This window comes from Protopterus annectens, chromosome 1.part2, assembly GCF_019279795.1.
Source record: "Protopterus annectens isolate FY-2018-M chromosome 1.part2, PAN1.0, whole genome shotgun sequence".
Taxonomy (NCBI): Eukaryota; Metazoa; Chordata; order Ceratodontiformes; family Protopteridae; genus Protopterus; species Protopterus annectens.
The window spans coordinates 563,050,200-563,074,936 of record NC_056727.1 but is presented as its reverse complement, the minus strand read 5'-3'; positions in this window follow the sequence as shown (position 1 = coordinate 563,074,936).

Sequence of the window (24,737 nt, the reverse complement as noted above, 5' to 3'; positions counted from 1 at the left end):
CAGCTGTAATTGCTATCACTGATAAAGTGCCTTTTTTAGTGTTTGATTTACTGATTACAGGATTAATTGATGAATCCTTATTTAATTATTTTTCAGTACAAAAACTTCTAGTTCCTAGGATCTATGGACTCCCTAAAATCCATAAACATCCCACGGTTCCTCCTTTACGCCCCATCGTATCAGGAGCAGGATGGTGCACTGAGCCTCTATCTATTTATGTAGAAGGCATTTTACATGAGTTCTTGGATAGTTGTTATACAGTTCTTAGAGACACAAAAATGTTTTTACAGTGGTTGCAAAATAGAATGGAAACCATTGATAATGATGAAGAATTTGTATTCCTTACCATGGACATTGAATCTCTTTTTACTAGTATTCCAAATGTTTGGGGTATTGATAGAATAAGAGAATTCCTCGATATGAATAAGAAGCTGACTACTAATAAGATTATGCTTGTCTGTGCACTATTGGAGATTATACTTGAAAATAATATTGTAGCTTTTCAGGATCAATTCTTTCTACAGAAGATTGGCGTGGCTATGGGCACTTCGTGTGCAAATAGCTACGCCAATCTATCACTAGCACGATGGGAAGAACAATATGTTTTGTCAGATGTTAACCCATTTTTTGGCTACATTCTCTGGTACGTCCGTTTCATGGATGATGTTTTTGTCTTGTGGAAAGGGCATGGTGAAAATATCAGTAATTTCATTGATTACCTGCATTGTACTACAGACTTTTTGAAGTTTACTTTTACTTTTTCTGATACATGTGTTGATTTCTTGGATGTGAGTGTCACCCTTACTGATTTAAAGCAGATAAGAACCAGTATTTATAACAAACCTACAAGAACCAATGCCTGTCTGCACAGGTCAAGCATGCACCCGAGACACATACCTAGAAATGTCCTCAAAGGACAAGTCTATAGAACCCTACGCCTACATAATAATGATGAAGAGACAGTAATTGCTTTAAATAAGTTACAAGATGAATTTCAAACAAGAGGCTATTCTAGCTCAGAAATCACTAGAGTGATAGCAGATGCATGGAAATTGAGATCTACAAGATGTAAACCATACATGAGCTCTTATAGTGCTGATACAAGTATACCTTATGATACAAGTATTGATAGAAATAAAGTTTAGAATAGTTTTTAGATTTGCAAGTGACATTAATAAGTATACAAAAATTATTAAAAAGAATTGGCACCTATTACATGAAATACCAGGTCTGGTTTCCACAGTTGGTGACACCCCAAACTTCAGTTTTAGAAATAATGTGTCTTTAAAGCAGCAGCTCTGTAATAGAGAACATCAGTCTTTTAGAAAAAATCTTTCCAACAGACAGGGCACCTTCCTGTGCAGGAATTGTGCTGCTTGTCAGCATGTCTACACTAAAAATGAGTACATTCATCCTGTGAAATGTTTTAAACTTTATACGAAGAATTATTATGATTGTAAAAGTGTCGATGTTGTTTATTTTTGTTTTTGCCAAGCATGCCATGCCTATTATGTAGGCAAAACAAATAGGAGCTTTAAAGAAAGAATGTTAGAACATATAAGGGACATACGGAACCAGAAGCAATCAAATGCTCTAGCTAATCATGTCCTGAATACAGACAGTAGCCATTGTTTTAAATTTTTAATCTTACAACAAATAGTAAGGACAAACAGAGGTGGTGACGTAGAAAACCACACTGAAGAATTAGAACAACAATGGATCACTAAATTACAAGCAGATAGATATCCTGGTTTGAATGGCTGCACCTAATTAGTTCCTTACCTTAAGGCCAGGCGCTTTAAACACTAAAACATGAGTTTTTTTATATATATATATATTTTTCATTGTACTATTATGGTTATATGTGTGTGTATATGTACATATATATAGATATAACTTAGTAAAAGTCCACCACTGGCAAATGAAGAACAGACTGCAAACCTGCAGGTTTGCAGTCTGTTCTTCATTTGCCAGTGGTGGACTTTTACTAATACATATAGATATATATATATTTTAATAACCATCAGGGATGACATCCCCCCTTTTTTAAATATTAATATTTTTTAAATATTAATATATATTTTTAAATATTATTGTTTTTAAATATTATCATGTGTAAATACACACCTTTCTATATATTTTATGCGTTTTTCTTATTGATATTGATATATGTTCTTATGTTAGTGGAGTAATATCTCTTTAAATTGTGATGTCATACTAATTGTCCTAGTATTTAACTAAGCATCAGTTGTAGTGATGTGGTCTGATGAAGCAACATTAAGTTGTGAAAGAGCTTACCGTTTGTCTTCTGCAATAAAGTACAGTGACTGATTTCCAGTGTGTAACTTTGGTGCCTTAATTTACTTTTGCTGTTGTTGTGTGTTTTGGGCACCTCAGTGTACCTGCAGCCGTTTGGGTTTTGCATCTTCATTCCTGAGAAAGGTCCACTTTGCAAAGTCATATCTTACATCCTGATAGTTAATTATTTATTTGAAGTATCTCAACAATATGGGGGAGAAATATGTTTCTGTTAAGAATTAATTTAATTGATTACATTTTTATCAGTGCTGTGTCTTCGGTACTTTCTATTTAATTTAATGTTCTAATTTAAGTTAACTTTTTATTTAAAATCCTGCTGAAATCAGTTGAATGTGTTGAGCTCATTTGACAGAAATGATACTGCTGGTAAGCTACTAATTACTTACAGGGCCTTGTTAAGATGAACAAGTTACTGAGGCCTTTATGGTGTAGACAGGAAAACCGTGAACTACATAGTGTTTCTGCAGGATTATAGAGTATTTTTTGCACTCATGAAGTGCAATAAAGAAACCACAATCAGTGCATAAGCACATACTCAAACTGGTTTATATTTGGCTTATAACTCAACACTATTTGTTTGATTTACACATTTGTTAACCAAGTGAGCCCAATGGACGTAAGTATTGCTTGTCAGGTGTTAAGCAGGTGCATTGTCTGCCCAAGTAACTTTCTTAGTCACACAGTAAGCAACTGGTAGTGGAAGTAATCAAGCCCCGTACCCTCGACCTCAGGAAGTAGCTTTTTAATAGTTCAGAGCCTTTATCCATTTCAATAACTGCCAGAACTACTAACATGCCTGGCTACATGGAAACAAAACAAGCAAGAGAGATGAACTGGCTGCACTGCACTTACATATTACCCTTCTAGGAACAGATAATGAGAATTTTTGTGCATACAATTCCACGTTTCTGCTGCTTGATTTTAGTTACTCTCATATATTAAATCTTTTGATTTATTTTTGTTACTGTGAGTATGCTAAACAGAATCTGTTCAGGCCTTAGACCCAAATCTCAGGTTTATGCAAAACATATTCACACACACACAAACACACACACACACACACACACACACACACACACACACACACACACACACAGAAACACTTACTTACTTACCTTAAACTACACTGTAACCATTGTTCTTTGCCTTGCAGATTTTATCTGTATTATTTTTTTCACTTTGCACTGTACCTTCAGTATGTGCTGATATGTAGGGTCTAATTGCTGTTCATGTTAAACCTGCTTTTGTACATATCTACTGGAGATTTTGTATAATTAGCTATGTACTAAGTCAACTTAATTGTATGTATTAATTGTGGAGCTTTTGTCCCCAGGTCTCCACTGAAAAGGGCTCTGTCCCAGCTGGATCAACCGGGTCAACAAATGTCAAATAAATAAATAAATAAACTTTCTCAGACTTGATGTATAGATATAAACATGTGACACTCTCTGATACTTGTACTTTATGTGCTTCCTTATGATATAGAGGTTTAAAAAGGACTTTGTTTGTGTTCACATCAATCAAAGTCATTCTCAATTGTTCCATAGAATAGGTGTACTGCAAAATGTATTGTCAAATGGTGCATACATTTGTTCCAGATGTCTAATGATAGGGTAATATCTTATTTTGAATATTTAATACTCACTGCCTAATATGCATTTGAGGAAATGCAGAATTATTTTAAATTTGCTTTGGGAATACTCATTCAGAATTACTGGCTTGTTTGTGATTTGAACAATAGGAAGACGAAGAAAAGAAACCCGTATATATGAAGTATTAGGTATGCATGTGGAAATAAAGACATACAAAAGCAGCTAGTTCTGTGGCACTGTGGGATAGAACTCAAAACTCAGCTAATCCAAGTTCAGGTAGCAGGCTAGGTACTGGAAGAACCAGCCAGGGTAGGAGATGAATGAAGAAGCATTACTTCCTCTCATGCGTGTGTGTGTGGGGGGGTAAAGGATTGCTATGGTCAGCATTTTCTATCAATGATTTTCCATTTGAGACTAGGCACCTGGTGGGAACTGTTTGATAGGGAAGTAGAGTGAATTTGCCTGAGGGGCTACATCACTATGCCCCTCACTTGCGAGGTTAGGCAGCATGCAAGTGGGCATTATGACAGCACAGGAAAAAATCTTCTGATGGCAGTCACATGACAGCTGTACCACCATCCTCTCTAGGAATGAAAAATGGGCTATCAGTTTGCTAATGGTTATAAGCATTAGGAAGTCAAATGTACTTGTGCTGTGCCCATACACACACACACACACACACACACACACACACACACACACACACACACACACACACACAAAGACATAGATAAATAAGAAAAGAAAGATTGCTTTAGACTTTAGAAAGGCCATAAAAATAACACTAAGCAATGAATAGCAACATTATAGTAAAAGATTGTATTGTTTCAGATTTCATTGTCCTGACTGACTCCAAATACTGTTGTTACCACTCATTCGATAATGTAAAATTCTTATATACAAGTATATTCCAACTATCGTAACTCTATTTCTGTTGCAAATATGGATATGACATACTGCTCAATATGTTTTGTTTATGATTTATGGTATGCCCCTTAATTATATCCCTTTATTATGTCAATATTCTTAACTGTGTTTTAGCTTGCTATCCATAATTATTTTATTTTTTGTATATTCACTATATAGTACTTTTTGCTGCTGATACATATGATCTGTGGGTCATTCAACCTACCCAATAAACAAATGAGATAAACAGGTAAATAAATAAACAGCTGGAGGTGACAGCTGGAAAGAAGGTGACAGCAGGAATATGCAAGAGGTAAGTCCATTCCATTGGCAAAGCAGTGCTAGGAGAAAGTAAAATTATTTTGAGTTTCACATATTCCTGGGAATCTAGTTATGCAAAAAAAGATTATCTAGTTATACAAAGAAGGCTATGTAGAAGGTATTAATAGATGTGAACTAACTGGTACATTTACTGTATCCATTTTCTCATCCTAGAGTTTATGTCACAGATTGCCATGGATACATATAACATGCACTGCTGTTTTCCAGAATGATCTCATATATTTCATTGTGAACACTAAAACAATGGGAAATTAACATTTTGCTACTGGGTAACACAGATTAGATGCAGTCATTTTAATGTTGCTTGTATAAACCATATCTACACTGCTATTTAACAATGTTTATTTTTTCTTGATTATATCATATACATTTCTGAAACCAAACTTCATTCTGATATTCTTTCAAGATTACTAATAAATAAAATAACTATTTAAGGAGTAGCCCTGACTAAAAATATTAAGTCAGCAAGTATCTAGTTGTAAGGTTGTCAAGCTTGGGATAACTATGAACTGTGAAATTTCTCAGTTTTGAAAAATACAGATATGTTTTCATGTGATGTAATATATGTGGGTTATGCTGGGCTTTTCCTAAAAAAAAGTTGCTACAAAAACTTCCATATTTCCTCTATAATACAGAGGTTATACTCACATAACCATATAGTACTTTGTTTATAGCATATTGGCTTGATTTGAGTGTTACATTACAGTCCAAGTTCTCTGCCAGAAGGTATTTTTTGCATAATATACTTTTATGTTTCTTGACATAATGTTACTTCTGTTAAAGCAACTCGTGATGAAATAATGACTGTAGGTGAATTCATATTCTTTGCTGCACTGCCAGGGACACACACTTTTATAAACAACTAGTCTGGCAACCTCACAAAAGACACAGTGGTTACCTGCCTTAGGCCCAAACCTCAGTCTGCTTTTAAATTAACCACCTGACTGTCACCTCTTGCAGGTTTGAAAGTAGAAGTAATGACTTCTGTCCAAGAATATCATTCCTGCCACCTTTATAGAGTGCAAATATTAGGATTTCATTCACCTGGGGGAGCTCATGTTTATGGTAATGAAATATAAGCATATTCTCTTGAAAGGGGTTTTCAGTCTGTGGAAAAGTACAGCTTGGATAGAGCCCGTTTGATGCCAGTGCTAGAAGGGAACTTCTTGCCGATTTTAATGGGCAATTATTAAAGGTCTTTCCTCAAAGTTGACCATTTACAGTATGATGGCAAAATCTTCTTACCTGACAGGTCACTAGCCTTCTGACCCCAGGGTAGGCAATAGAAAATGTAATGTTTCCTTTACAGAATACGGTGTCATTAGTAAACTGAGGTCTTGTCAAAGTAAATGGAATCTGTGGTATTCATTTCTCATCCAAGCAGTGACAGTAATGATGACTAAATCTATTTATACTTTTCATAAACAAGGTCAGTACAGTTATTGTAATATGTCGTTAGTTTATATGAGTCTGTATAGCTTATCTCAAAAGAAGCCATCATGTAGAGGTGTAGACTACATTTTGAGATGTCAAACTCTGCTGAACTCAAACTGCAGTTAGAAAAGTTAAGACACTTCAATTTATGTTAGCAGTTTATTCTACTGGTCTGTTACTAACTGCTAAAGCTCATATAGTGCCACTGCACATAATATTTTATGAATTATTTTAGGAACAAAATGCTATTTTTCTCACTGCAACAAAACTGTGATCTAGAGCTCATTTCTTTCATCTTCCTCTGTCAACATTTTACTTTCATCACTAACACAGATGAACAAATGCAACAAAATTTAAACAAGTTCTAACAGCTAATATTTCAATTCCTTATAAATCCATTATTTTTATTTTGTTCATCAGTTAAAACCTGTCTTTGTTAGAGAAATAAAACAACTGATTTATTAACTTGTTGAATGGACGGTCTCATTGGTCCCACTAAGATGTATTTTTCCAGTGGAGACTTCAGATGTACATCACATAACAGAATAACAGTAACCTAACTAATCCAATATGGAATATCTCTTAATAGGCTGAGTTTCATATATAAAGCTGTAGCTCTTTATACGTGCAGAGCTATATATAAATGTCTGTTTTATCAACACATATCAAAACATTGAATAAATATATAATGGCTATAGGTTTGTATCAGTGACATTGAACATATGAAGCTGAACTTGGCCATAAGAATCAAAGCAAAGACAGTACTTCAGTATTTGGGGTAATACTTTATGAGAATCTTTGGAAAGCTTGAAGTATGTACATATGTACATATATATATATATATATATATATATATATATATATATATATATATATATATATATATATGTATATATATAAAATAAAATATATAAATATATATATAATTAAATATATATATATATATTGCTAAGCTGTGGTACCAGAAAACGACGCAGCACCAAGAATGTAGTTGCTGACTCACCTCCCTAATGACTTCTGATGCCTCTAAGAAACTATTTGATATTAATAAAGTAAGATCTGTAGTCATTGTAGCAGTAATTGGCACCTACTAAAGAAAAACATTTTTCAAAACAATCAGCACAACTTTCAATGGTATAAGTTAATATTTATTCCACTGGCACTTCAACATATATGCTTTTTACCAAACTAATTCTACTGGTGTCTAATTCTCTGAAATTATAACTAGTATTACAGTTCCTATTCTTGGAATAAGTGGGTAACTGTCCAGCATGCATGCTGTATTTTTGAAGTTTTATAACTTTGACTTAGAAATATGTCTTTGCTTCTATAAAAAAAATTGTTTCTGAGGTTAGCTCTGTCATCCTAAGGAACAGGGTAATGAATAATAACAGGGTAAGGAATAGGGTAATGCTGCTAACAAGTGGGGATGGTGATGATTTGCCACATGCAGTAGATGAAGGTTTTTGAAAAGCTTTAGTTTTAATAAAAGAACCAAGTAATCTCACCAAGAAAATATCTAAAATATTCACAAAATTATTGTGACGAAAGTCAGAAAAACTAGTCACATCTATTATTTGACAATGCCATTAGAAAGTCAGGCAAACCATGAGTGCTTCCACTATAAGTGAATAACACATCATCCATAAAATGAATGTAATGTATTACTTGGTGATGATAAAATTATATTCTAGCTCAAATAAAGCTATATTCAAATGCACATATGAAGAAATTGAACAGTCATGGCTGTACCTTTCAATTGATGATACATTTTCTTATAAACAATAATAACTATTTTCTAGACAAAAGGAAAACAGTTCTATAATAAAATGAGAGATAGAATTATCACCCAGAAATTTATATAGAGCCTCCAGTTTCATGATTATGGTGAATGTTGGTATATAAACTGTTAGATTCAAAAGTAAACCAGAACATATTTTCTTGCCACACAGTAGTAAAGATTTTGTCCCATGAATAAGGGATATTTTGAATGTAAGTATCTAGCATTGCTACAGGCTCAGTAAGTAGCAGTTAACCTATTTGCCAACATTTTTAAGTATGAGCCTATGCCTGAAACAGTGGGCATTCTGGGGGGAGGGATACTTTTGTAGACATATTTGTGGGAGGGGGGGGCAAACAATAGAAAACAGACATTCAAGCTTGCAGCAAATAAAGATTATTTTCAGCATTCATCATCTGCTTTGTTAACATGATACAACAAAGCTTTGAATGAACAGATAATGGCTATAGGTTGTATTAACTTTTGAATCTAAGACTACATTTAGCCACAAGTTTCAAAGTAGTTGCAAAGCTGCAATGAAGCTGTCACCTTTTTGTAACAAATAATTTAAAGCTTTATATGTACTTTCCTAAGAAAAACAGTCAGATGACTTGAAAATGGTAACATCATTTAGATATGCATAACACATTTCTACTGATTAAGAGTCATCACCACTACTTTTTGCCATCATCAGCCTGCTTGATTATCAAATTAACATCACTTTTTAATTCAATTCTAAAGTGACACTTTTGTCTAGATTAAAACAAATGTCATCTTTATTAAACTCTCTAAAATGCCCTGATTTATATTTTAATGTTTTACTAAACACTTTAATGGTTTCATTTTTAAATGAGGGAATAAACATAATATTTTATGCTGAAGTAACAAGCAGGAAGAAAGCACACACATTAGTAATTTCTGCATCACTTCATTCACAAAATGAGAGAAAAAATATTTCTCATCAGTATTACTGACAGATCACTATCAACGTAATGTAATTCTGAATTTCCAGTATGAAGAAAACAATACTGCGCTGTATACATTTCAGACCAAGGCTAAAAATGTACAGTTGTACAACAGTTACTTCTTTGCTTGATATAATCTCATTGCTTTCACATGGTAAACATTCATGCAATTATCTTCAAAGTCACCTTTTAATATTTTCAGTGTTTGTGCCTTTTGTTTTGCTCCTGATCTCCAACGTATAGCTTCCAGATCCTAAGACAATGACAATTATGGACTGGATAATGATTTCCCACATGGAAAACATTACTCAGAGTTGTTTCTACACCTTCAGTAGGCCTGACTTAAGCTCTGTTGTGTGTACTTGCAGTGAAGAATATGAAGAAAACTTTAAAGAGGACTGTCTTGCAATATCACAGAAATGTGACCAAAGTCACCTGCCCTTTAGCATCTCTCCTATTGGTTGACTATTTTTAATAACAAAATAACTGCTGATTGTCATATTCCTTTGAATTATACACCAATGTGCTATGATTATGCTCAATGAACTTCCCCTCTAATGATTTTAATTTTTCAATAGTATCCTATAGAGCTGAATTGAATTGTATAATGAGGAATTCTGTTTTTAAACTTTGATTATTGAATTTAAAATCATTTAGCAGTTTATCATTTGTTTTATTATATCACTTTCTATTAGCATCTATATCTATTTTAATGTACACTGATATGCCAAAATCCATTGTAATGCAAATATTTTCCATTAACATCCTCCAGATCTAAAGAGACATAAGTAGCCTTAAATGAACAAAGTCCTTCAGCACTAATATCTAGTTCAAGATATTTCTTTAACATCACCATCTTCATCATCATCATCATCATCAAACCCCTTTCCCCATTTTCTACATGACGTCAGATGTCACTTCACCTGTTGCTTTCGTTCTTGTTTCAGTACCTGATTCTAACCTTCTTCTGCAGTCATGTCTAAGTGTCCCATATGTGCTATAACATTAAAATATTAAAAGGTACCTTTGTCTTTGTATTTAACAATTTCATGAACAGTAGTCAGCCCAGTCAGGCCCATAGCAATCAAAGGTACAAACAAATGATTATGTATCTCATCAAGATGTTGTCTGTAATCTTACAGAAAAGCATCTCCTTCAACTGCATCTTTCTCAGAGTTATTAAATACAAATTATCTATGCTTCACTCTGAGTTTAGTAAGCCCTCATGAGGAAAACTTCTCAGAATATCTTCATTACTAGTAGAATTCTTGGAAATCCTAACAATTCTTGACAACTGCAAAAATATGCATATTTCTAAAGAAATGCCACCAGTTTCAGCAGTATATATTGAGGGCCCACATTATATGCTCAGATCTCTGTTACTCACAAGCCACAGACACCACTTATGTGTCAGGCAGCTTACATGGGCTGCTGTTCATGCTCAGACTCAACTATATGATGGGAGGGAGTGACGACAATGGCGAGGGAGTGATCTCCCACTTAAACATGCAGCTGAAATCAAGCAATGTAAGTGGGGCACCATGTGGAGTGTGCCAAAGTGTGAGAATGCACATTTAGGAGTGAATGGGGGATTTAGGATTAGGTTAGGGAGAGGAGTTTGAAATTAATGTTAGAGAGTTTCAGGATTAAGGAGCAAATGAGGAATTTAGATTTACAGAGCAACCAGGAAATTTAGGATTTCGGAGTGATCAGGGAATTTAGATTTAGGAAATAAGTGGGAATTTAAGGTTAGGAAGAGATTGGGGACTTTAGGCTTAGCAATCGAGGAATATAGGGTTAGGCAGTATAAATGAGTTTTAGAGTAAAGTTTAGGGAGTGAGATTTGAGGCTAGGCTTAGGAACTTGGTAAGATTTTTAGGATTTCAGATAGTGTTCTTGGCAGGCTATGTGCATTATTATAATAAAACAGTAGAAGAAGACTGAGTGATTGCTGCTTTATCCAAGTGGCAGTGAGCAAATCAGCAAAGGCTAATGCCACATGAATTAACATTTGTTGTCCTGCTACCTAAATGTATGCCTTCCAGGGAGGACAAAAAGAGGCTAATACACAATAAAAAAAGTTTGTTTGGCAGGAATAGTTAGTAGCATTAACGTTTACAGCAAAATTATTTGCAAAAAAATGATTAAAACTGTGTTTTGCTTTGGAATTTAATAGTTTAAAGTCTACTCTTTTTTCTTCCTTTGTTTGTTTGTTGTTTTTTTTTTTTTTTTTTTTTTTTTTTTTGGAGCAAGTGTTATAGTCATATGTTTCCACACGTTCATAGGTTGCAGAGTTTGTAGTGCTCATGTTGAGGTCTTGCTGCCAGCATGCCATTCAGACTGTAATGCCAGAATTGAATGCCAAAATCAGAATGTATTTTTTTTCTTGTATGTGAATCCTTTGTCTTTTAATGATAATTAGAGAGGCAATAAGACCGGTGACCACAATGAATATGAATCAAGAAAGGGTTAGATGCTTCATTATTTAAACGAGCCATGAATTAGTCTCAACGAGAAGTCTGCATTTTTGTGCTGATAGCAAAAACAGATGGCTGACATATTTTCAGCTATCCAGATTTTCACAAAATACCTAGATTTTTGTTTCATATTTTTGGTCCGTCTCTCATAAAACTTGCAGTTTTCTAGAAAGTCACTGAATATTAAAGTCACCAAATAACAACACATTAGAGTTTCAGATTTGCTATACTTTAGAAAATTCACACTTTTATAAAAGCAATATTTAAAATGTCTCTGATTTTCCACCCCCCCCCCCCATTATTTTCAGTTTTGTCCAGACTTCTTGCACTTAAACTTTGAGAGGTATGGTGACTGCATTTCTGACTGAAAGAGGACAGTGTAAGTGACACTGGCAATAGTAATGACACCAACAGACTAAGAAGAGGACAGATATGGAAGAACTTCTACATCTCAGGAGAGAGAGAGAACAGATAACTAAGGACACAAGTGCATGGTAAAACAAAGAGTCATGGTCAGAGAACAGAAGAAGAAGAAAAAGAATCAGAATGAAAAAAGAGTCATTTTTGAAAAAGGCTGTTAATTGGAATTTGCATATTCAACAACTAAATGCATTTAGTGCTCTGTCCAGCTATAAACTATGCTCACGAGAGGAAAACTGCAGATCAGGCAGCTTGCTGGACCATTGACACTAAGTTAGCTCCTCATCAGTGTTAGAGAGTTGTTTGGAGTAATGTGTAATTGACATTGATGAATCACTGCTCAGTTGATTAAAAAGTGAATGTCAAGTTCTGAAATGAGTAGAAGTGGAGAAAGGAAAGGGCAGTAGATTATATTTCCATCTAGACTTCTGTTGCAAATACTGGTTTCTGCTGTCATAAGACTGTCATCTTTTTACCTACTCATTGCATTTTAGTTATTGATAGCAAGTTGCATCCACAGACCACTTTTATAGACTGTAACTGTTTTTGTTGATGTGGCTATATCTGTCCGGCTCCAAGGACTTCTGTTTTACACATGAAACAAAATTAATATTTTTCATTCACTATTTTATAGCACAGGATTAAGGCTCTGAGCTGTTAATAAGCTGTTTCCTTTAGTCAAGACTACAGGGTTTGAGTCCTTCCATCTTCGTCTGACTACTGTGAAACCGCTTGAAAAAGGACACTTGCATTCAGTGGGCTTGTCCCATTAACAGCTGCATAAATGAAAAAGAAAATGAATCCGATATAACATCCGTTGTGGAAATATACACACACACAAGCAATAGCTGTATGCAGGCTTTACAGTTATGAGGTGATGCACATTTGCAACACTGAAAACACATTTGAAATGTACCTACCAGTGTGGACTTTTCTGGAAAGAAAAAATGATAAATACATTAAGTATGTGCAATCTCTGAGAAGAAGTAGGGGTGGAGAGCGTACTTGAAGTAGGTGAGGGAAAGCACTTACTCGACCATGTGGACACAGATGGCCAACACCAGGTGAAGTAATGAAAAAAAGAACAAAAAAGAGACAACGATATAGAAAATCGTAAACTGAAACTGCACAAAGACTGTGCACCAGGCATCCAGAGAGGTATGCAACAAATACAGAAAGGAGTAGCTGGCAGGCATTGGGAAAACACTGGGTAATAGGCAAAAGTGTATAAGCTGGCAATATTTGGAAATGATAATATTATAGGCAGATAGGCAGGAATTACAGGAATTATAATGGAATAAATGGACGCTGTGGAATGGTAGCCAAACATAAGTTAGAGATATCCAGGCCAAACAGATTTGTGTCAGGGGTAAGGGTAGACTAGGCCTTGATAATGACAGGGGAAATGATACTGCATGAAATAGTAATACTATGAAGCTGAAATGAAGTAATAACCTGACAAGCTTCCGTCTAAGGCCAATGAAGCTTCTGATAATATTTGGAGTTGTGTACTGTTTTGTGGTGGTTACTAGTCACTGTACAACAAAGGTGGAATCCACTGGATTTTCCCATTGTTGGGAGGTGCCCTTGACCTGGTAGCAGTGGCTACTGTGGCTAATATACTGCACCACCTTGGTGATCTGTTGCACTCACTTCCATAGAAATCAGTCTCAGAAAGCCTGTGTGCAGGAACATCTCCTAGTTGGGCATGCATCAATTCACACCCAATGTAATATAAGGATAAAAGAATGGGAGGGCAAATAAAGAAGAAGGGCAGGAGAACTGTCAAAATGTAACTTGACAAGGAGAGGACATTGGGTGTACCAAAAGACATGTATGAGATACAAAGAAGGGGGCTGATGGGCATGGGCCATAAAAGGGTAACAGGAAAAAGGGTGGTAGCAAGAAATGTCTCTGCAAGATGATTGGAAGAAATGGACAAAACATGCTTATAGACTTGTATGTTATAGCAAATCATTACATTTGGTCAGTAAAGCCTTGACTAACATCTGCAGTGTCTGTGGAGGGAAACATGACATGACTAATGTTGAACTGGGTCATACAATTTGTAGAATTGTGTATTAACAGCACTGTGGTAGGACTTATGTTGTCTAAACATCACCTCATTCTTGTGACTTCAGGGGCTGCTGTGTTTTTAAAAATCTCTTAGGAAGATAACAGCATAAGGGACAGCAATTCCGTATTTCTGAATGGTGTGAGATATAGACTCTACATTTCAATGCTATGATGTCACACAAGCCAGCCATATCAGTGAGTCATTAGAGATAGGTTTCTAAACCATATGACAATCAGACAATATAAATAATGTTCAATTATCTTTTTCAAAAGTTTACATTCATTACGTGGAAACTGTCTATGACATGACTATGAATGGTGTGCAGAGCTTAGTATAATACAATGCATGCTTTTTCTCAAATAACTATCTTTTCTGTGTTCTGTGGTGAATTTATTTGGCATCACTTGACTTTACATAGTCTTAAAACCCCAGTAAACACATAAAATAATCTATTTTTCTGTGCGTGTGCATGTGCTCCTCCACAGCCCGTTAGCTGATATGATCAACTTCATTTTTTTTCATATCTGAGAAGGAAAAAAAAAACAGTTTGATTTCAGAAATAAAAGGTTCTTTTGATTTTTTCAACAAATCTGAAAGACTGTAGACAATGAAACCATCTTAAAAGAAATTATTTTATCTACTGGCCATACTAACAGCCCCTTGGACTTGTTGCTGCCACTTTAGAAGTATACAGAGATGTGATGCTGACTGACCATATTGTTCACTGTACATATGTTAAAATGTAAGTACTTGTTTACTGACTAGTACAAGTTTTATAATACTCTTACCTATAGTATTTTCAGCATGAATAGCTTCATTATGAAACTTTAAAGGGCTGCAGGGTATGGCTGAACATTTGTTCAGTGTAATGATTCATTTGTGGACATTTTGAAGTGTTAATAACATTAAGACAAATGTAATATGTTGTTCTATGGTATGTTTTTCATCCATTATGCATGTCAGCATATCCTCTCCTGTAGAACAGAGTATGTGTATGTACCTTTTAGAAGCATTTCCAGATGTAGCACGTGCATATAAATACTGAGCATGTGCAGGTAGCAGTGCCATTTTGAGAGAACAGCCAGAGTGTTAACATGTAGGAGTGTGGTAGTCACTCTATTTATAAATTTATTTAAGTTTAAGTTACAAAGCCTCATTTCTGATGTGTTTGTGTATAATAAAGCTGCTTGAAATGAACCCATGAATGTTCGTGTTTTATCCTGACCAGATGAGCGACATGATGTCAGAATTGGGATTAGAAGAGCTACTTTTACGATTCATGAGGTGCAGAGTTAAAGGTGAAGGCAGACAAAGCAGGTTGAGTGAAATGGAGCACAGAGAAATAAAAAAGAGCCAGAAATGAGCTAAAGGTAAAGAAAAATGCACAAATGATTTATTTGGCCAAGAAAATGAAATGGAGCATTTATAAGGCACAAAACATTATTAATCAAACAAGTAGCATAAAACGTATTATTAAGCAAACGAAAGGCACAAACCAAATTATTAATTAAATGGAATGTTCAAAACCACGATATTTGATAAAACTAGCAAAACTATTCATGTGGGGCTCAGAATTACTTGTGGTTTACATAACAAACATGTTTTAAAGTAAAAGGGCACAAGAAAAGTACATTGAGCATGATAATAAATTACAAAGGCAAGGAGGGTGGCCTAATGGTTAAGGTGTTTGCCTTACAAACACAAGGTGCAGGGTTTGAGTCTCACAAGGGATAATTGGCTAGGCTTACAATGGCTCACTAGGGCAGTTAGCCTTGTACTAACCTATGAACCTAACCTATAATGAGTGTAATAAAAGGGGAAATTAAGCTTAAAGAGCAAGGCAACTGCATGTTTTTTACTAAAAGACTGTGTTTGGGCATGAACTACTATTTTACATTAATCAAAACCACTCAAAGCATAACTAGAGTTGTCTGAAGGATCTTAGAGAATGCAAAGTGTTTGCGGAGTGTGTGCTTTATTACGGTGCAATTATTTCAAAGAGTTTACTGTGTGCAAAATACAGTTATATTGCAAAGTGCAGTCAAAGTACAGCAATTTTGAAAAGATTCTTGTGCTGTGTGCATTTATTCGCAGAAATATGCCATTTCAGAGTCTTTTTTACACTGTACAGAGTTATTTCACAAAGTACAGCCATTTTGAAAAGATCTTGTGCTGTGTACAGTTTATTTGCAAAGTGCATTATCTTGAAGTGTTTCTTACTCTGAGCTTCTTCTGCCGTGTACAGTTTTTTCGCAATATATATATATATATATATATATATATATATATATATATATATATATGGAGAAATCTGTGAATAGTTGGTATCCCCAACAAATGCAAGTCAAAGAGTTTAGACAGTTTTAAAAAATGTTTACTGCAGACTCTCCAATCATGCAAGGAGATGAATATCCTACCTAGAGAGTCATTGCTGAATATATTTTGCAAGCCCCATACACATTTACAGCAAAAGCAAATACTGGCTGTAGCAAATACAGAAGGAAGGGTGAAATGATGGTAATGGCTAATTATTTGGTACCGCTGTACCTGAAAAGAAAGGCATTTAATAGGGTAAGGCATGCTCTGAGATTACTACAATTAAACTCAAGTGTCCAGGTCCTGGACAAACTAATGATTAGTGGAAAGGAAGAAAACTCACAGTAAGAAGTCTAAAGGAAGCAACTGAATCCTGACAGAAGGACAAGAAAGACTCACATGGGGAGAGACAGAGATAGAGAGTTCAAGAAAATGGAAGATGATGAAAGCAGAAATGGAGTGACACAAGGTGAAAGTAAGACCACACAGTCCCAACAGCTTCCTTATAAATTTAACATAGAGCAAATCTGGGAAGCAGGATAAATGGAAATGAACAAAAGATGAAGAGATATGATTACAAGAATGACAAGGCAAGAAGAACAAGTAAAGGACACAGCATAAGAAAAACAGAGTGAGGAAAAAGCAAGGGAATAGAAACCACCTAAACAGATGTCGGACAGATATCGTAGAATGGATACGAGATGGACAGACTGGGGAAGATAAGCAGACCTATAGCAGAATGTGTTCATCCGAGGAATGTGAGCTTATGCAGGACCCAGAAATGCCTATGGAAACAAGACAGAAAGGAAAGAATCAGATGAACAGAACGTAGAAGAGACCATGCCAACAAAATACTTCAGAAAGGAACAAGTATGAGGAAACTGAGGAGTGGTGATCCTACAGAGGATGAAACTGATGTTGAAACTGTGAACTGGAACAGATAGGCACACCAGAACAGAGCAAATGGAAAAGGAGACAGAGGAAAGAAGCAGATGAAAGTCGACATCTTTTTTCCTTTATTCTTTATTTAAAAGGAACTATATTAAGAAACCATGTAACTATGCAAAGGGACAAAAGTAGTCATGTTACTCATTCATCTAAGCAAGACAAAACAAGGAAAGTCCATCAAAGAAAAGGGAAATAATGATCTTTTAACTGAATTAAAATAAAACGATAATTTAAACAAAAAAACAAATGTTAGCATACTCTCTATGAAACAATGTAATCATTTTGGCAGTCAAAAAGAAGGAAGAGAACTATGGATTTTTATCAAAAATACAAAGACGAAAATAGAAAAAGTCTGACAGAGACAGGGGACGATACAATGAAGCAAAAGAACAAAACAAAAATGAAAGTGAAAGGAAGAGGGTTAACGGTAGGATCTCAACAGTCCAAAGGAAGAGGGGACTTTTGAAGTAGGCCTATGGCGAAATATGGAGCCTTAAGGAAATGCAGTGTTCAGCTACATGGTCTATGAATGCCCACTGACTTTATTTTTCAGACGTGACACCTTACTGAAAGGTTAGAATTCCTAAACAGTATGTCTTACATAAACCAACTCAAAGCTTTGTCAGTATACTCTGTATCCTACAGACTAAGAGGTGACCTGTGTCTGGTATACAAGGAATCCTCCGACCCATTACTGATGGAGTAACTGCACATCAGCAAGTCAAACGGCATCAGAAATTCTTGGTCTAGGGATCTAAACCTCTTCTGCAACATCAACAGAATGGTTTGGAGGGGTGGGTATATCTTACAGCAGATACCACTTCTCTGGTTTAATCCTTCATCCACATACCAAAGGGCTCTGGCTGACTTAAGTTTTCAGATGATTGCAAGCAGCTTTGAGCAGTCACTGAACCCCAATGAATTAGCCATCTTGCAAGAAGGTTTTTCCCAAATAAATGGTACCAAAAACATGGACTGAAGCTAAATTTTCATTATTGTATCCTTTAGGAAGTCATCTACCTTGGGGAACTACCACATTGACAATACGCCCCTAAGAATTTACCTAGTTGTTCAGAATTTTGGGAACTTCTGTCAACAGTGACCTAACTTTTGATCAACATGCCTCTATTGTCATAAGAAAGTCTTTTATTGTACAGCTTGTAAACAAAGGGATTGTGTTTAGACCTATGGATGTCATTGTCCCCCTTTATTCAGCCCTCATTAGGCCAATCATTAAGTATAATGCCCATTTGGAATGTATCTGCCCAGACAAATGCAACAACAGTAATGTCCACAGTGATACCTTACTAAAAGGATACAATGCTTAAACAATATGTCTCATAAAGACCGATTCAAAGCCTTGTCACTGTACTCTGTATCTTAAAGATTGTTAGGAAGTGACCTATGTTTGGTATACAAGGCATCCTCCAACCTAACACTGACAGATTTACTGCACATCAGCAAGTCAAATGGCATCAGAAATACTCAGTCTAGGGATCAAAACCTCTTCTGCAACATCAACAAAACAGTTTGGAGGGAGAGGTATATCTCACAGCAGATACCAGTGCTCTGGAATAGACTTCTCATCCATGTAAAACAAAGCTCATCCCTGTATGTATTCAAGTATAATTTGGATCTATGGATGGGAAACAGAAAATTTACCTTAGGACTGTCCCTGCACTACTAATGGACAGAGGTAGTTGATAAATGCTTTATGCTATGCATCCCTCAAATTATCTATGGTATGATCCCAATTATTCTCATTAGAAAAAATATATAATTATTGACCATGGGATAGGTAAAGTCCAGTCTAATATCAAATGGGATATAGGTTAATTTGAGCAGCAAACGAGAAATCAGCTAGGCTTAAAATGGCCTACAAGGGCAGCTAGCCTAGTACTTACCTATAAACCTATGAAAAGCACATTGAATAAGCATTGTACTAAAAAGAGAATGAGAGAACTGTAACACAAGAGAGGGATGGAGAACAGGGAAAGTACCAGACAATAATGCAAGGAAATGACATCAAAGACATAAGAGAAAGGGTGAAGGAGAAAATGCTAAAGTATCCATTCAGAAACCATAGTAAGGAAGGTACCAAGGAGAAAAGCAAAATAAAGGAGAAGAAAAGAAACAATGTATACACAGACAAAGTGTAACACAGTTGAAGAGTAGAATGTAATTGGGAGAAACAAGCAGAGAAGGGATTACAGAAAGAATAATGGAGCAGAAGAAGAGGAAAGGTTGAAAATGTTTTGGACTGAGAGTAAGGACATAAAGATAATAGGATTAAGCTATAACTCCAAGTGGAAAGGGATGGTAATGAAACAAGGGAAGCCCAGTAACAAGGAGAGACTGGTATTGTGGATGCAGACCTTTAAGGAGAATAGCAATAATCATACAAAATATTATATTCATAAAGTAGCAGAAAGTGTTCTAAGAACTAAGCCAACATGGGAATGGGGAAAGGAGATGATGTCAATAGAGACAATGGCAATTAGAGATACAGACAATAGGCAAGAGGAGCCCAGAATTTATTGGAGAAAACTGGCAAAGGAACCAAGGTATTGAAAGTAAATAATTAGAGAGAGAAAGGTAATAGAATGGAAAGAGGCCAAGAATACATTTGGACTAGAGGCTACAGATTGCCTTCCCTATCAAAGACTGCTATCAGAGTATAAGCAAAGAGAAACGCATAGGGGGATCCTAAGTGAAAGACCAGCACTGATAGATTTTTAGTAAAGTCTAGAACAGAAGCTGCAGGTTAAAACAGGGATAATTAGTAGGGCATATAAAATAGTACATGTCAACTACAGGAATCAATTACAGGAGGTTAAAAAGGATTGGGAAGAGAGATTGGTTAAGCAATTCACAAAGAAACAAAATATGCAACAAAATCTGGAAGATTTAGGAGTTTTGCTTGGAAGTATTTGCATAGATATTTTTATACCCCAAGCAGACTCCAAAGAATTTTTCCTCGGATAGATTGCAAATGTTAGGGTGAGTTGAGGAAGAAAGAGGCAATTGGGAACATATTTCTTGGTAGTGTAATGAGTTGGCAGACTTAAAAAATTCCCTGTAGACTACTCTTGTCAGAAAAAGATACCAAAACAAAAATCAACAAAAACGGCTAACTAGGAGAAATAAAAATCAAATTTATTAAAAGACTTAGCACCTCAGCTTACACAGCCTTCTAAGAGTCTTGTCAGAAATACTGGGTGAGCAAATAAGTCTAACTAAGGAAATTATATTTTTGAGCTGTGAAACAAAATCAGAATTTCCTAGGCATAGAAAGGCTTTGCTGAGTTTAATTCTGGTGGCTCCCGAAAAAGCAATTACTAGAAAATGGAAATCAAAGTCTAAACAAGCCATACTAGAAGTAGTGAATATAGTAACAGAGATAAAAGAACTGAAGTGGAATCTTTAGAAAAGTGAAGACACAATTACATAAAAAAAATGGAATTGTGGGAATAATTCATGCAGAATAATGTTTTGGAGGAGGAATGAGGTTTAAGGGAAGACAGGAATTGAATGAGTTATGTAATGATTGACTGGCAATGGCTAGATAGATTATAAATGATGTGTAATGTTTGCAGCTAAAAATATATCACTAAGGTTTGTTTTCATTTATATAAATATATGATCATCTATGTAATAAGTGAACATTCAATAAAGGCGTTTCTTGTTAAAAACACATAAATGAGTAAAGCATGAGAACAAGGATGACCTAAGGAGACAGTTATAAAGAAACAGGAAGTAGAGAAGGAAATAATACAAAGGAAGGGTGTTTAACAGCACCGAAAGGATGAAGAAAGGCGGGAGAACAAGGGCTGTGAGAAATGGGGAACCGAATAAAAAGGTATGTACAGAAAGGGGGATCTGAAAGAAAGGAAAGAAAAGCACAGTAGAATCAGAAAGGATATAAAGAGAGGCCGCTAAAAGGGAGAGGAAATTGTATGTGGAAAGGAGGTGGGAAGGAGAGAAGGAAGAGCCAAAGGTCAGTGAGAGGAGTTTTCACACAGGTTTTGCTGATAATGAGCTGAGCTAATTACAGGAAGTGCTTAAGAGCGTTAGGAAGGAAGAAGTACTAGCCTACCTCAGCAATGTGGGAGGGGACAAGTAGAGGGTAAAAACAACAATATTAGCAGTCTGAAAGTGAAGGAAGCATCCAGCCTAGAAGAATATCTAGTTGAAATATAAACAATAGTAAATGGGGACATTAAGGGCAGTTTATCAAGATTTTTTTAACAGATGTTAGTCAGAAGAGAGAAGAATACTATGACAAAAGCAAAGATGACGTTAAAGTCAAAGGAAGCGGCAGAGACAAAAGGTACAGGGAATTCAGCTAATCTGAATAATAAACATAGTTTTTAATATACCAACAAACTTCCTGGCCACTAAAACAGAGAAACCTCTTCCAAAATACATCCCTTTTAAGAGCTAACTTGTACGTGCAGCCAGGATGAGTTCATATGTTTTGGCCTTTAAATTAGAACTTGGTAAACTGATACAAATGTTTCAGGACAGAGGCTACCCCCAAGATTTTCTTTTTAAACTAGGGAAGGAAGTTTTGGATGGGTGGGGTATAAACCTCTTCTAGGAGATGCAGTAGGTTTTGCAACAATAGCAATGCAAAGGGCTACTATGTCTTTTACAAACTCAATGATAGCTCACTTTGGTGAAACAGGCAGAGATTTTAAAGAAATTGTTTTGAAAAACTGGGTGCTGTTCAGAGGTAGTACAGCCTTCATTCATGTTTTGGGAAAAACCCACCTTTACTTATAAAACTGGTCACAAACTAAAAGATTTGGTTGAACCTGTAAAGGGACCACTCATTGTAGGGCTTATAAATACTGTTGGTTTATCCTGCAAGATACTTCGATCATGATATGTAGTCCACTGCAATGTATAATTCTGAAGGTAGAAAACTGCAACAGCAGTGGATTAGTATATATATAGCAGTTTGTCAAGGATGTAGTTTTTTCTACATTGGCAAGGTCAAAAGATAGCTACTTAAAAGAATAAATAAACATGTTTATGTCATTCAAAGCAACAATATTACTGCATTATATAAACATACCCTGACTTGCAACCTACGCACTAAGTTTCTGTTTGGTGTAGTGGACATTATTAAAAAAGACACAAACGGTGGTCACTGGGAGAAGGAAACTGAGAATCAAGGGTGCAGAATTATAAAATATGAAATGTTTTTTTCTTTATTATTGTTTCTATTTTTTTATCTTTCTGTGTTAGTCTATTTTAATTCTGCTTACATAGACTTAGTTTTTAGCTCTATTAACTGATGTTTACTTTAGCTGTTTTTGTAAGTGTATTTTTCTAAGATGGTTTATAACTTTAAGGAGCGTGTTTTAATTGCATGGCGTGTCACATGATTTTAATTGCTTTGTATAAAACACTCTTTTTACTTGTTTCAAATGTTTCTGATGAAGTCCCGTGTTGGAAGGGATGAAAGCACTTGACCGTTTGTAGTTCCTTTTTTGTCGTTTGTGGTTACAAAACTTTTTTCTTTAGTATACCTTAGCATGTGTTTACCCACTATGTGCCCCTTGTTTTCTTAGTCTTACTCTTTTTGGCTGCACTGATTAATTCTGGTTTTGGTTCCTACATTCAAAAATATCTTGTGGGATTTGTTAGGGGAGAGTGTTGGTAGATCACTGCTGCCAATTGTTTCTGTTTATGACAAACTGTGAAAGGGCAAACAAACAGCAGTCAAAGGAATACTATCAGACAATTAAAAGCATTTGATTTAGTGGACTGGAAATATCTACACAGGTCCTAAATGAATTTGGCTTGGGGGATTAATTTATAGGATGATAAAAGCTGTAAATAGAAAACCAAGGACAACAATAATGGTGACTAAGCTGCTGATGGAGAAAGTGAGAAGCAAAGGGGGACAAGATGGGCTGTCTATTATGCCTAGCAGTATTCATAACAGTTATGGAGGTGCTTTCATGAGTGGGAAGAGCCTAATTCAGTTTATTACTGATGACTGCATAATTATTGTATGGTGAATCTTGTCTTTAAATTACTCTGCATTGTCATCCAGGCATAAGCTGTTGGGGCAGAAAACATGGGTTACTTAAATTATTTTGCCTCTGGACTGCTGCGTTGACAAGTGGTTATCCAGCAGACCTCTGTAGAGCTACTTGCTAGAGGCTTCCTACTGCTGCAGTACTAAATTATTCTTTGAATTGCTCCTTCATAATGTACAATGTGAGAAACAGGATTGTGTAGCACAGTATGTGTTTCTGAATATCTCCCAAAATGTTGATTTCAGCTAAAACAGTCATTAGTTCAGAAGACTGACTAAATTGTCATCAATGTAAGACTTAAATGTGTCTTGTACTCTCTAAATGAGAAGATATCACTAATAAACAAACAGAGTTAAAAGGCCATGTTTAAAATGAAGAATTTTACAATAGTGATATTAACTGTGGTGTCAAGTTATGGTTTCATTATATTATTATCAGTTAATGCATTCATTAGTTAAGAAAACTAGGGCAGAATGTCCATAAATATATTACTAAAAATGTGTCTTGTACTCTCCAAAAGGTAAGGCATAAAGGAATGGTATGTAAAGGCCCTGCATCAAATTGAGAATTTTACTTCAATTAACACTTACTTGGAAATTCTGCCCTTCTATTTATATGGCAATACATTCAGCCAGTTCTTTCCTTTTCTGTCTGCTTAATCTATTGCACTTAGGCTAGCAGAGATAGGTTGTGGTGGAAGGTCAGGAGTTATTTTAATGGGTTTCTTTTATCTTATACATGCCTATCAAAATGTTAACAAAGATTCAATCCCTAGTGTTTGACTTAAGGCATTAAGTACTAATTGAAAGATAAATCAAAAGTACCTATTAATTCATACATGAACTACTGAATAATACGTTTAATACTCTTGATACTCCTCCCAAAGCCGTGTAATGTTTATAGTGAAGCACTCAGGGTTTGAGGGTCAAGTTCAGGTTGCAAGAATAGGAACAAAGATAGCCCACTGCAGGTTTATGGCCTAGGAAACATTGATCCACTAAATGCATGGAGAGTTTTAATTTAGCTATGACATAAAGATGAGTTGAGTAGATTATGTGTTGAAGGTAGCACTGCAGTTGCTCTATGGTTTAGAACAACATTCCCATTT